The sequence below is a fragment of the Hemitrygon akajei genome, chromosome 20 (assembly GCF_048418815.1).
Source record: "Hemitrygon akajei chromosome 20, sHemAka1.3, whole genome shotgun sequence".
NCBI classification, from domain to species: domain Eukaryota; kingdom Metazoa; phylum Chordata; class Chondrichthyes; order Myliobatiformes; family Dasyatidae; genus Hemitrygon; species Hemitrygon akajei.
Window position 1 is genome coordinate 52,415,025 of NC_133143.1, and position 12,374 is coordinate 52,427,398.

A 12,374-nucleotide genomic window follows, 5' to 3' on the forward strand; every position below is an offset into this window, starting at 1 on the left:
TGCCGAACATTTTCACTCAGGGTCTTGGACTATATACAGGTTTCCCTCGCTATCCAAAAGTAGAGCGTCCCTATGAAACCTTTCATAAGCTGAAATGACGTAAAGCGAAGAAGCAGTTACCTTTAAATTACATGGGAAAATTTTTTGAGCATTCCCAGACCCAAAAAATAACCTACCAAATCATACCAATTAACACATAAAACCTAAAATAATACTAACATATACCTTTAAAGCAGGAATGATGCCGACTAAAAAGAGCCCACTTTGCTACTAGCGGAACCAATAGTAACATCGGCAACTTTCAAGATTCTTTCTCTCTGCGTGCACAATGTCTTTATTTCATTCACCACGATCAAAACGCTTAATTACGTCCAGTTTTATGCTAAGCGTAACACCCTTATGAGCTCTCTTAGGCTTTTCTGATACCTTAGGACGCGTCTTGCTAACGGATGCACAAAATAAGTCGAGATAAAGCACAGATGACACGGCCATAGTGGGGTGTGTCAGGAATGGACAGGAGGAGGAGTATAGGAAACTGATACAGGACTTTGTGATATGGTGCAACTCAAACTACCTGCGTCTCAATATCACCAAGACCAAGGAGATGGTGGTGGACTTTAGGAGGTCTAGGCCCCATATGGAGCCAGTGATCATTAATGGAGAACGTGTGGAGCAGGTTAAGACCTACAAGTATCTGGGAGTACAGTTAGACGAGAAGCTTGACTGGACTGCCAACACAGATGCCTTGTGCAGGAAGGCACAGAGTCGAATGTACTTCCTAAGAAGGTTGGCGTCATTCAATGTCTGCAGTGAGATGCTGAAGATGTTCTATAGGTCAGTTGTGGAGAGCGCCCTCTTCTTTGTGGTGGCGTGTTGGGGAGGTAGCATTAAGAAGAGGGACGCCTCACGTCTTAATAAGCTGGTAAGGAAGGCGGGCTCTGTCGTGGGCAAAGGACTGGAGAGTTTAACATCGGTAGCTGAGCGAAGGGCGCTGAGTAGGCTACGGTCAATTATGGATAACTCTGAACATCCTCTACATAGCAGCATCCAGAGACAGAGAAGCAGTTTCAGTGACAGGTTACTATCGATGCAATGCTCCTCAGACAGGATGAAGAGGTCAATACTCCCCAATGCCATTAGGCTTTACAATTCTACCTCCAGGACTTAAGAACTTTTTAAAAGCTATTAATGCTTTTTGAGACGGTGATTTAGATGCATATCATATTTTTTTACTGAATTAAGTATTGTATGTAATTAGTTTTGCTACAGCAAGTGTATGGGACATTGGAAAAAAGTTGAATTTCCCCATGGGGATGAATAAAGTATCTATCTATCTATCTATCTATCTATCTATCTAGATGCTTACAGACACAGTTCAAAGCTATGGCGGCTTGATGTTGAGTGTAGTTCCTGGGGAAGGAGCTTGGCGGTGCCACTCTCGCTGCTCGGGGTGCGCACTACCTCTATAATGGCTTGCTGCAAAACTAACAAACGCTATTTTCAGTTTTCGCCTTTTTTCGTAAAAGCGAAAATCCTCTTCAGATTTCTTTCAGTTAGTGAAAACGGGTACTAATGTAGGTCTTTCGTAAAAGCAAAGTGGCGTCAAGCGAATTTTCGAAAAGCGGGGGATACCTGCATGTTTTTTTTTTCCGAGTGAATATGCTTCTTTTAATTTGTTACTCGCTTTTTTGGAATGTTTGCTTGCTATTTTTGAATTGTCCGCACCTAGGCCCCAAGGAACACTGTCTCGTTCGGCTTTACCTATTTATGGCTTGAATGATAGTTAAACTTGATTTGATTTGATTTATTAGGTACACCTGTGCACATGCTACATGGTCAAGAGGTTCAGTTGTTGTTCAGACCAAACACTATAATGGAGAACAAGTGACTTTGACTGTGGAATGATTGTTGGTGCCAGACAAAGTGGTTTCAGTATCTCAGAAACTGCTGATCTCTTGGGACTTTCACGCACAACAGTCTCTGGAGCTTACAGAGAATGGAGCAAAACACAATAACTAACATCTAGTGAGTGTTAGTTTTGTGGTTGAAAATGCCTTGTTAATGAGAGAGGTCAGAGGAGGGTGGCCATACTGGTTCAAGCTGACAGTAACTCAAATAACCATGTGCTACAGCAGTAGGTGTGCCGAAGCGCGTCTCTGATGCGTAACGAATCAAACCTTGAAATGCATGGGCCACAGCAGCAGAAGATCACAATGGGGTCCACTCCTGTACCTAATAAAGTGGCCACCGATTGAATAATGAAACTATCAGTCCTGATGGACTTGAATAGTAGATTTAAAGCACGTAACAAGTGCTGAATCTTGGAACATCATTGCATCCAGTTCTGCTGTCCAGAATCTATAATTTATACCTATTTATATTTCTAATTTAAATATGTCACCTTCTGTGAATGTGAACAAACTGCTGTACATTGATTCTAATTGGAGTAAATACAAATGTCTTTTCACTGTCTGCCTCAAATCGCTGCGACTTAAACAGAGTAGATGCTCCAATACAGTTCACAGGAGTGTTATCAGATCAAAAGTAATGCAGAGCTACGTTACATTTAATGTAAACGAGTTAATCAAGAAATTGGCTTCCAGCGTATTGTTAATCCCCAACACAAAATAAATCTTGCTTAAATGCCCAGGAATGTTGAGTTGCCAAACTTACTTCACTGGATCACCTATATAATGTAGATCACTCATCGATAGTAGATAACCTGGGTGCGCTAGATAACCATCCATAGCTCAAGTGAATAGATATGAACAAGGCAAATCACACATGCCCTGGACCAAATAGATGGAGTGGATCACATGAGATTGTTTGATCCAAGGGTACAGTGATTGTATGTACAGTACTGTGCAAAAGACTTAGGTGTATATATATTTATAAAACTAAGGCAGCTAAGACTTCCGCACCATTCTGTATTTGTCAACATGGAGCGGAGAGTGAGCGTTGTAAACTGGCAGGAGCAAAGGATGTTGGGAATGGCGAGGGTTTAGCACCGCGGGAGGGACGTGGGACAGGTGGCCAAGAAGGAATGCTGGGGCAGGAGGTGGCACAAACACACCCCGCCTTGAGAAATCCAAACAGCTGGCTTATTTATCATTACAAAATGTCTCTCTGATGCTTCCCCCCTCTCCCCTCTTTCTTCCATCTTTTCCCAATATGATTTCCCTCTCCCTGCCCCTTCCCACTCTAAACCCACATTGGAGTTCCCACCGTGGCCTGTAAACAGTTTTTATGTTCTCTCTGTGACTGTAGGTTTCCTCCGGGTGCTCTAGTTTCCTTCCACAGTCCAAAGACGTACCGGTTGGTAGGTTAAGTGTTTATTGTAAATTGTCCTGTGATTAAGCTAGGGTCAAATTGGGCGATTGCTGGGTGGCATAGCTCGAAGGGTCAAAAGGGCCTATTCTGTGCCATATCTCAATAAATAAATAAATATCAGAATCAGGTTTATCATCGCTCACATATGTTATGAAATTTGTTTTTTTTGTGACAGCAGTACAGTGTAATACATAAAATTGCTACAGTACTCTGCATAAGTCTTAGGCACCCTAGCTACCTATATGTGCCTAACACTTTTGCACAATACTGTTTAACTAACAGGCAAGAATTCACTACAGCCCATCCCAAAAGTAAGATAGGGTGTAGTGAACTCTTGCCTGCCCTTAATTCATTATAGAAGGAAGGCCAAAAGAAATGTTTTATGAGGAGATATTCTGACGACAGAATTTATAGCAGTTGTTAAATCCAGTTATTTGGGACTGCATCCTGGATTAAAGTTATTTCAGCAAATATCAATAAAAAGTCTTAAATCATTTGAATTTGCAATTCCGATTGTGCTGCTCATTAAGTGCAAACAGAGTTATGAAAGTTCTTCATGATATATTACTTTAGTCTGGTAATCAGTAACTAGAATGTTAAATTTATCACCTACATTTACTCAAACAACATAAATAAAATAATGAACTGACAACATTGAATTGACGTTTACAGTGCTGGAATACTACATTTAATTAGTGTTGTAGATTTGTAATTAAAGCGTGTGCACATTGTATTAAATAACGGATAGCAAGTAATAAATAAAATGAACTCAATTTATTTATTAAATTGAAAGTTCATATAATTATTGTGACCTCAGATCCACCCAGTGATTTAAATTGTTCTGCAATCTGGTTAAAAAAAAATGGAAGAACCAATGAACTTGCTGGAAAATCTTGGATCTTGTTAGAAATACCTGGAATTGTGAGAGATTTTCTTCTTCTTCTTCTATGCCCATCACCCCTACTCGGCATAGGCCCCCAACAGCAGTTTGCCAGACTCCTCTGTACTGGGCCCTTTTGATCGGCTCCATGTCCTCTGCTTTCACCACATGACTTTGAGTCGAAGATCCTTCCTCTCCCAGGGATGAGGTCTTTGGAGCTTCTGTTGACATTCCTGTAGTTTCCATGGGATGTGGTTGCTAGCCCCATTCTCGCAAAACTAAGTTTTTACGGAGCCCCGTGCTAGCAACACTGGATTTTTATGGAATAAGGTTGCGAGCCCCATGCCCCACCCTTCTCCTTTCGCTGCCAGGCATGAGGCCATCGACTGCGGAGTTATGAGAGATGTTGGTAAAGTAAAAAGGTAAAACTGATCCCTTTGGTTGGTAGTTGATAATTAATAGAAACAGCTGGTTAGATTATTATTGACCTAATGGATTGATAATGAACAAAAGCAAGAAAATCTAGGTGGTCTCTTGAGTAAGATCATGGCTGGTCTTCCATTCATTTTTTGACAGTTACTATATTAACTATATCACAAGCTTTTTAAGAACTTAATTCAATATAATACATTTGATGATTTAATTAAAAATTTATTTTTGTTAAATGTCTTTCAATCCCTTGACAGCTCGTGTGCAATGTCAGTTGTAATTACTAAGATCACCTATCTCAACCTCAGTAAAGATTCATCAGGCTCATCCTTGGCCAGGCATGGCTATTACAACAAAGCCCTTGCCAAGCCATTTACTCCACAATACCCAGAACTGAGGAAATCCAAAACTAGTGGCCTGTGTAATGATAGACGAGTTAGAGAACTTTCTTTAAAGTTTATTCCTTCATAGGTTCACTTTTCCATTGCAGGATTAGAATTGTTAGTCCTATCTTTGGGATTCTACTCCAGCCTGAGGGGAATTCACTCAGGCAGTATCTCAGTAATTGCTAGGTGTATGTCATGATGGCTGGTGGATGACTGGAACTCTCAGCTCATCTGCAGTCCCTTTGATCACCACAGACTATGCAGTCAGGTGGTAGAAGCTTTGAGAATTAAATTTTGGTGAATACGTTGCAGTACCTTTGCAGACTTCTGGAAAAAATGGTGCCATGCAATTGGACTCCAGCAATATTATGTTTATTTCTGAGGGTCTTTGAATCTATTGGGAAATTCATCCGAAGACCTTGTGGCAGAATTTTTATTTGTCCACAAATTATATCAAAGTACTGCAATCACAAAAGTTCACATCCATTGCGACTTTCAATGCCACTGTCTAAAAATTGATATTTCTAATTTATTCATAGAATGATCAGGTTTTAATTACATCTGTGCTCTAAAATTTATGAAATTTAAAGGGTTAACACTTAAACTGCATTCTGTTTCTCTCACTGAGCTCTGTGATCTCCTGGGACCTCAAGCACAGCCTTCCATGCCTGCTGGGACCACGTTGTTTATCAAAGTCAGGGTTAAGATCAAGATCACTCTCAGTTCCGTAGCCTCGGGATTCCTCCAGGCTGCTGCTGTTAATCATTGTTACCGTAATTCTCACGGTTTGCGGCTCTCGTTTGCATCATGCATTCATCCAAGCTCAACCTTCCCTTCATCCCATTGGAGCAGGCTGAATAGGGATCGAAAAGCATTAGAGTTGTTGTCTTTCCCAAAGATCAGGCATTTATAGATGGCACACAATGCAGTATTAGTCTTTCAGAGCCTTCCATTGCAGCCTCTTGCTAGAAAGGCCCGGTTTTAGACCTGGAAGATATATGTGCCCCATTGAACAAAGAACATGTTTCCTGAAGGAACTTCTAACATCTTAGGTGATTCGTTCTGTTTAAGGATCAACTCTTCCCAGTAGTTGGAAGAATGCCGGTGTTATTGTGTTATTAACTTTTTACTGTTGTTTGGATGCTAAGGTAAGCATTGACAGCTGTAAGAACTTTCAATCGGTCAAAACGATAATTGCCACAGCATAGCACAAGCAAATGTGACAATACTAATTGGAGAATTTTGCAGTGGAAGGGTGTGAAATTTGTAGTAGCTTTTAAGTCAAGCATATGAGCAATACATGAGTAAAACATAGCAAAGCAATTTCTGAAGCAAGGTATTTTTGTCATTTGTTAGTTATTTAATAAAACTGGACACCATGCTGTAGATATTCCTGCCTAATAATGTCCTTTCTCCATTTTTTTCATAACATTTATTACACAGAGTGAAAAAATGGTTATTGTTTCAGCTTGGTACATCTTCTGCAGAGTACTTCCGGAATTTTGTGACTTTATTTCAGATTTTCAGCAGCTGCAGTCCTTGTTCTGATTACTGTTTATTTGCTGTGCTTAGTATGCCTGAAAAAAATCTCAAGCAGCTTGATCAAATGTTCCTGGCTGTGCTAAGAATCATGTTTAATCAAATTGAGCTCATTTGAAGATATTGAATATGTATAGCAGTACAGGATAAATGTTGGAGCATGATTGGAATACTCTATAAAGTAAACCTGTCCATTGTCTATTTTTAGTTTCTTTTCTTATTTCGCTGCTAGTGCCTCCAGAGATGTAGCCAGCTGAAAGCTTCATAAGACAGCTATGATTTTTCTACTCTCTGAGAAGTCCATTTGATGGTAGAAGCAGGTGCTGAGGAACGACTTCTCTTTTGCATCACACACAAAAGGAACTCAGCAGGTCGAGCAGCGTCTATAGAGGGAAATGAACAGTCAAAGACCCTCATCAACAGCAATGTTGTGTTCCTCCAGCATTTTGTGTGTATTGTTCCAGATTCCCAGCATCTGTAGAGTCTCTTGTGTCTCTCTTTTTGAGTGATAGATCCATTCGCAACCCCCTTAAGAAAGAAAATTTGAGTTTATTGTTCAAGAAGGATCCCTAAAATGTAGAGGCACCAAGATTCTTGCCGAGAGTTTCCTAGTGCTGCTTGGGAGGGTTTAAGTTAGTATGGCAGGAGCTGATGTGGTGACAACCAGAGCAGTAAGTGGTGTGACTTACTTTAAGGACTCTTTATCTTGTTATTTCATACTTGTTATTTATTGATATTTATTTATATTTGTGTTTGCATTGATCGTTTTTACAGTTACTGTTCAATAGATTTGCTAAGTTTGCCCGCAGGTAAAAGAATCTCAGGGTTGTATGTGGCGACGTGTATGTATTCTGATAATAAATTTTACTTTGAACTTTGAAGATAGAAGAACAGACGTACAAGGATTTCATGAAAGGATTCAAAAGCAACAGGATTATTGTTGTGGGTGATTTTGACTCCCAATATTGACAAAGACTCCTTTAGTGATAAGGGATTAGATGGGCAGAATTTATTAGGTGCCTCCAGAAGGGTTTCTTGAACTAATATGTATATAGTCCACTTGGGAGAGGTGCCATACAAGACCCAGTACTGGCAGATGAGTTTGGCCAGGTTTGGTTTCAATGGTTGATCATAATTCTGCATATTTTTAGGGAGTTATGGATGAGGATAAGACTGATCACTGGGTGAAAGGGGTAGATTGGGGCACGGTTCATTGCAAAGTGTTTGGCAGCAACTGGACAAAAGAGATTGGGAGTAGCTGTTTGTGGTTGAATCCACATCTGACATGCGGCAGTCATTTAAAGGTCAGTTATTTAGAGTTCGGGACCAGCAGGGTGCTGCAAGGATACAAGAAAAGGATCGCATGGTTCAGGTACCATAGAGGACAAGAGATACAGGATGATGAGTCAAAAAAGAAAAGAAAGCTTACATAAGATTTAGGAAGCTGAAATCAGTCAAGGCACGAGAAATATAAAGAAAGTAGAAAAGGACGTTAACTTTTTGAAGTATTGTCACTCCTGTGATGAAGGAAACAGCAGTTTGCCTCAGCATTGCCCTGTAATCTGGTGATTGAACCAGAATTTAGTGATTGGATAGGGGAAAGAGAAGATAAATATTAAACTAGAAGCTGGAAAACACCCTGAATATTTTTAAATGGTATCTGTTATATAAGAACTATTATATCAGCTATTGTCCTTTGAGCCTGCTCCACAATTCAGTATGAATTTTCATGACCATTGATTTCAGCTGTGAATATGACATAATAACCAAACACCCATAGCCCTTTGGGGTAGAAGATTTTCAAAATTCCTCATAACGATTTAATGATTAAAAATAATGATTTTTTTTCCTCACCTCAGTGCTAAATGTGCTGACAGTTTCTGCCTCCATCATCTTCTAAGAAGCAACTCTCAGATCCTAACACCCTACAGGTGAAAACTTGTCCCCAGTAGCTTTGTTTATTCCTTTAAATTCCATTAAGGCTATTTATCCTGGATATTGATCTTACTGCTAAGAAGAGTAGGCCCTTCTTATTCATTTTATCTTGCCCTCCCCCTTATTTTAAACACAATTGAACTCCTTCCAAAGGGAAGAAAAGTTGTCACAAGACACGTGTGGCTTTTCAATTCAGTTTACGGAGATTGATTTTTGGTAACTGCTAGTGTCCTTGTGATGGTTTTGGTAAATGGACTTTCTCCAAAATCTGATTAAAATTCTTCTCATGGATCTGTTGAGATACTTGTTTCTAAAATAAATGATCTATTTTAAGTTATCAAAAAAGTAATTTTGGCCCCATTTAATCAAGCAGGCTGGCAATCAGCGTCATTCTTGTGATTGGCCCACACAGTAATTTGTTATTGAACCATCACCTGCTTTCCATTTTGAGTTTTTAATAGTCATGATTAGATTACCTCTATGCAATATTAGAATGTCTATATTCATTGTTAGCACATTTTTAACTCCTCCATATTTGAGGAGGAAAACTGATGGCGAAATGTGATTAGCAATTGTATGTGCACAAATGACATTGAATCCCTGATGTCTCTGATTTTAATAGGTTCACCGATGGAGTTTTCTGGATGAGCAGTGGTCATATTAGTTTGGACACAACGCACAGTAGGCATCATTGCTGTGAAATTGGAACAGCACACTGGAGAAATTACATTTATCCAAACTTCAAGAGCAGGTATTAACAGAAAGATGAGCATGTGTTTAAGCTCTGTTCTTTTCTGAGCCACTGTTGAGTCTCCGACTGAGGTAAGCTATTGCAATTTCACCGAAGAAACGGATGTCTCCTTGGTCTTCGTACATCTTTCATTTAAGTTTAAAGGGTATGAGTATGAGGGAACCAGTTCCAAAAATAAAATTATCTTAGAATCGGACTCATGGCTTGAGGATTACATTGACTTGAAATGGCAGACCCATTTTCAGTATTTCTGCTATTGTGGAAGATCATATAAGTTCAAGTTCAAAGTTCTTAATGTTTAATTTTCCTTATTATTTCTTAAATTACATCTCAAGTTGAAAATTGTTGAGCTGTGAGCCTTTCTGAAGTGTTCTCACTCACATACTCAACATTTTAGGGCCAGCTTCCTCCTCTCTGCCGTCAGATTTCTGAATGACAATGAACTCATATACACTACCACACCATTTTTTGCACTCTTTTTGCACTACTATTTAATTTATTTTATATTTTTTCTTATTGTAATTTGCTGATTTTCTATTATTATGTATGTCACTGTACTGCTGTTGCAAAACAACAAATTTCACAACATACTGTATGCCAGTGATACTAAATCTGATACTGATTGAAATTAACTCGTACTATAAACTCACCTTACTGTCCCTAAGGCATCTCCCAGTGACCACACATTTTAATTCCACGTCCCATTCCCATTCTGATATGTCTATCCATGGCCTCCTCTACTGTCAAGATGAAGCCACACTCAGGTTGGAGGAACACCACCTTATATACCGGCTGGGTAGCCTCCAACCTGATGGCATGAACATTGACTTCTCTAACTTCCGTTAATGCCCCTCCTCTCCTTCTTACCCCATCCCTGACATATTTAGTTGTTTTTTTTTCTCTCTCTCTGCCCATCACTCTGCCTGTTCTCCATCTCCCTCTGGTGCTCCCCTCCCCCCTTCTTTCTCCCTAGGCCTCCCATCCCATGATCCTTTCCCTTCTCCAGTTCTGTATCCCTTTTGCCAATCACCTTTCCAGCTCTCAGCTTCATCCCACCCCCTCCAGTCTTCTCCTATCATTTTGCATTTCCCCCTCCCCCCACTACTTTCAAATCTCTTACTATCTTTCCTTTCAATTAGTCCTGACGAAGGGTCTTGGCCTGAAACATCGACAGTGCTTCTCCCTATAGATGCTGCCTGGCCTGCTGTGTTCCACCAGCATTTTGTGTGTGTTGTTTGAATTTCCAGCATCTGCAGATTTCCTCATGTTTGTCCCTAAGGCATTCTGGTATCACAGAGAAAAGTTTGTTTTATAAGATGGTTTCATCCTAATGTGTGTACATCACTTATGGGGAAAATAAACTTTATATACCACAAAATGATTCTGGGATTGACGGGCTTATTGTATGAGGAGTTTGATGGCTTTGGGCCTGCACTCACTGGAATTTAGAATAATGAGGGAGGAATCTTATTGAAACTTCTCAAATGTCTAAAGTCCTAGATAGAGGGGATGTAGAGAGGATGATTCCTACAGTGGGGGATTCTAGGACCAGATGGCACAACCTCAGAATAGAGGGATGTCCATTAAAACAAGGATGAGAAGGAATTTCTTTAGCCATAGGGTCGTGACTCTGTAGAATTCATTGCTACAGGTAGCTGTGGAGGCCAGGTCATTGAGTGTATTTAAGGCAGAGGTTGATAGATTCTTGATAAGTCAGGGTGTGAAAGGTTATGGGGAGAAGGAAGGAAGCACGCTCCTATGTCTTGTGCTCTAAAACATTGTGTAACTTAAGTGCTTCAAGTGTACTACAATTGCTTCTTCAACACAAATAAAACACAATCAGGGACCTAATCTATGGAAGCATAAACTGGGAACAGATGTTCTCAGGGAAATATACGGAAGAAATGTGGCAAATGTTCAAGGGATATTTGCGTGGAGTTCTGCATAGTGAGACAGGGAAAGGATGGTAGGGTACAGGAACCGTGGTGTACAAAGGCTGTTGTAAATCGAGCAAGAAGAAAAGAAGAGCATACAAAAGGTTCAAAAAACTAGGTAATGATAGAGATTTAGAAGATTATAAGGCTAGGAAGGAGTTTAAGAACGAAATTAGGAGAGCCATTAGGGGCCATGAGAAGGCCTTGGCGGACAGGATTAAGAATTCCCCAAGGCATTCTACATGTATGTGAGAGCAAGAGAATATGATGTGAAAGAATAGGACCAATCAAGTGTGACAGTGGAAAAGTGTGTACGGAACAGGCGGAGATAGCAGAGGTACTTAATGAATACTTTGCTTTAGTATTCACTACGGAAAAGGATCTTGGCGATTGTAGGGATGACTTACAGCGGACTGAAAAGCTTGAGCATGTAGATATGAAGAAAGAGGTTGTGCGGGAGCTTTTGGAAAGCATCAAGTTGGATAAGTCACCGGGACCGGATGAGATTGCTGAGCCTCCAGCGATGATCTTTGCATTATCAATGGGGACAGGTGAAGTTCTGGAGGTTTGGAGGGTTGTGGATGTTGTTCCATTATTCAAGAAAGGGAGTAGAGATAGCTCAGGAAATTATAGACCAGTGAGTCTTACTTCTTAGTTGGTAAGATAATGGAGAAGATCCTGAGAAGCAGGATTTATGAACATTTGGAGAGGCATAATATGATTAGGAATAGTCAGCATGGCTTTGTCAAAGGCAGGTTTTGCCTTACGAGCCTGATTGAGTTTTTTTGAGGATGTGACTAAACACATTGTTGAAGGTAGAGCAGTAGATGTAGTGTATATGGATTTCAGCAAGGCATTTGATAAGGTACCCCGTGCAAGACTTATTGAGAAAGTAAGGAGGCATGGGATCCAAGGGACATTGCTTTGTGGGTCCAGAACTGGCTTGCCACAGAAGACAAATGAGTGGTTGTAGACGGGTCATATTCAGCATGGAGGCCGGTGACCAGTGGTGTGCCTCAGGGATCTGTTCTGGGACCCCTACTGTTTGTGATTTTTATAAATGACCTGGATGAGGAAGTGGAGGGATGGGTTAGTAAGTTTGCTGATGACACAAAGGTTGGGGGTGTTGTAGATAGTGTGGAGGGCTGTCAGAGGTTACAGCAGGACATTGATAGGATGCAAAACTGGGC

At 40.3% G+C, this 12,374-nt stretch overlaps 1 long non-coding RNA gene across 3 annotated transcripts in view; it reads left to right on the top strand.

The window, feature by feature from the left end:
- The window catches only part of LOC140713786 (uncharacterized), a 73,039-nt gene that overhangs the window by 41,485 nt on the left and 19,180 nt on the right, over positions 1-12,374 (top strand). For all 3 annotated transcript variants that reach the window (XR_012095733.1, XR_012095732.1, XR_012095731.1), the window contains exon 3: positions 9,122-9,250. This is a non-coding gene — a long non-coding RNA (uncharacterized lncRNA). The remainder of the gene's footprint in view (positions 1-9,121; positions 9,251-12,374) is intronic.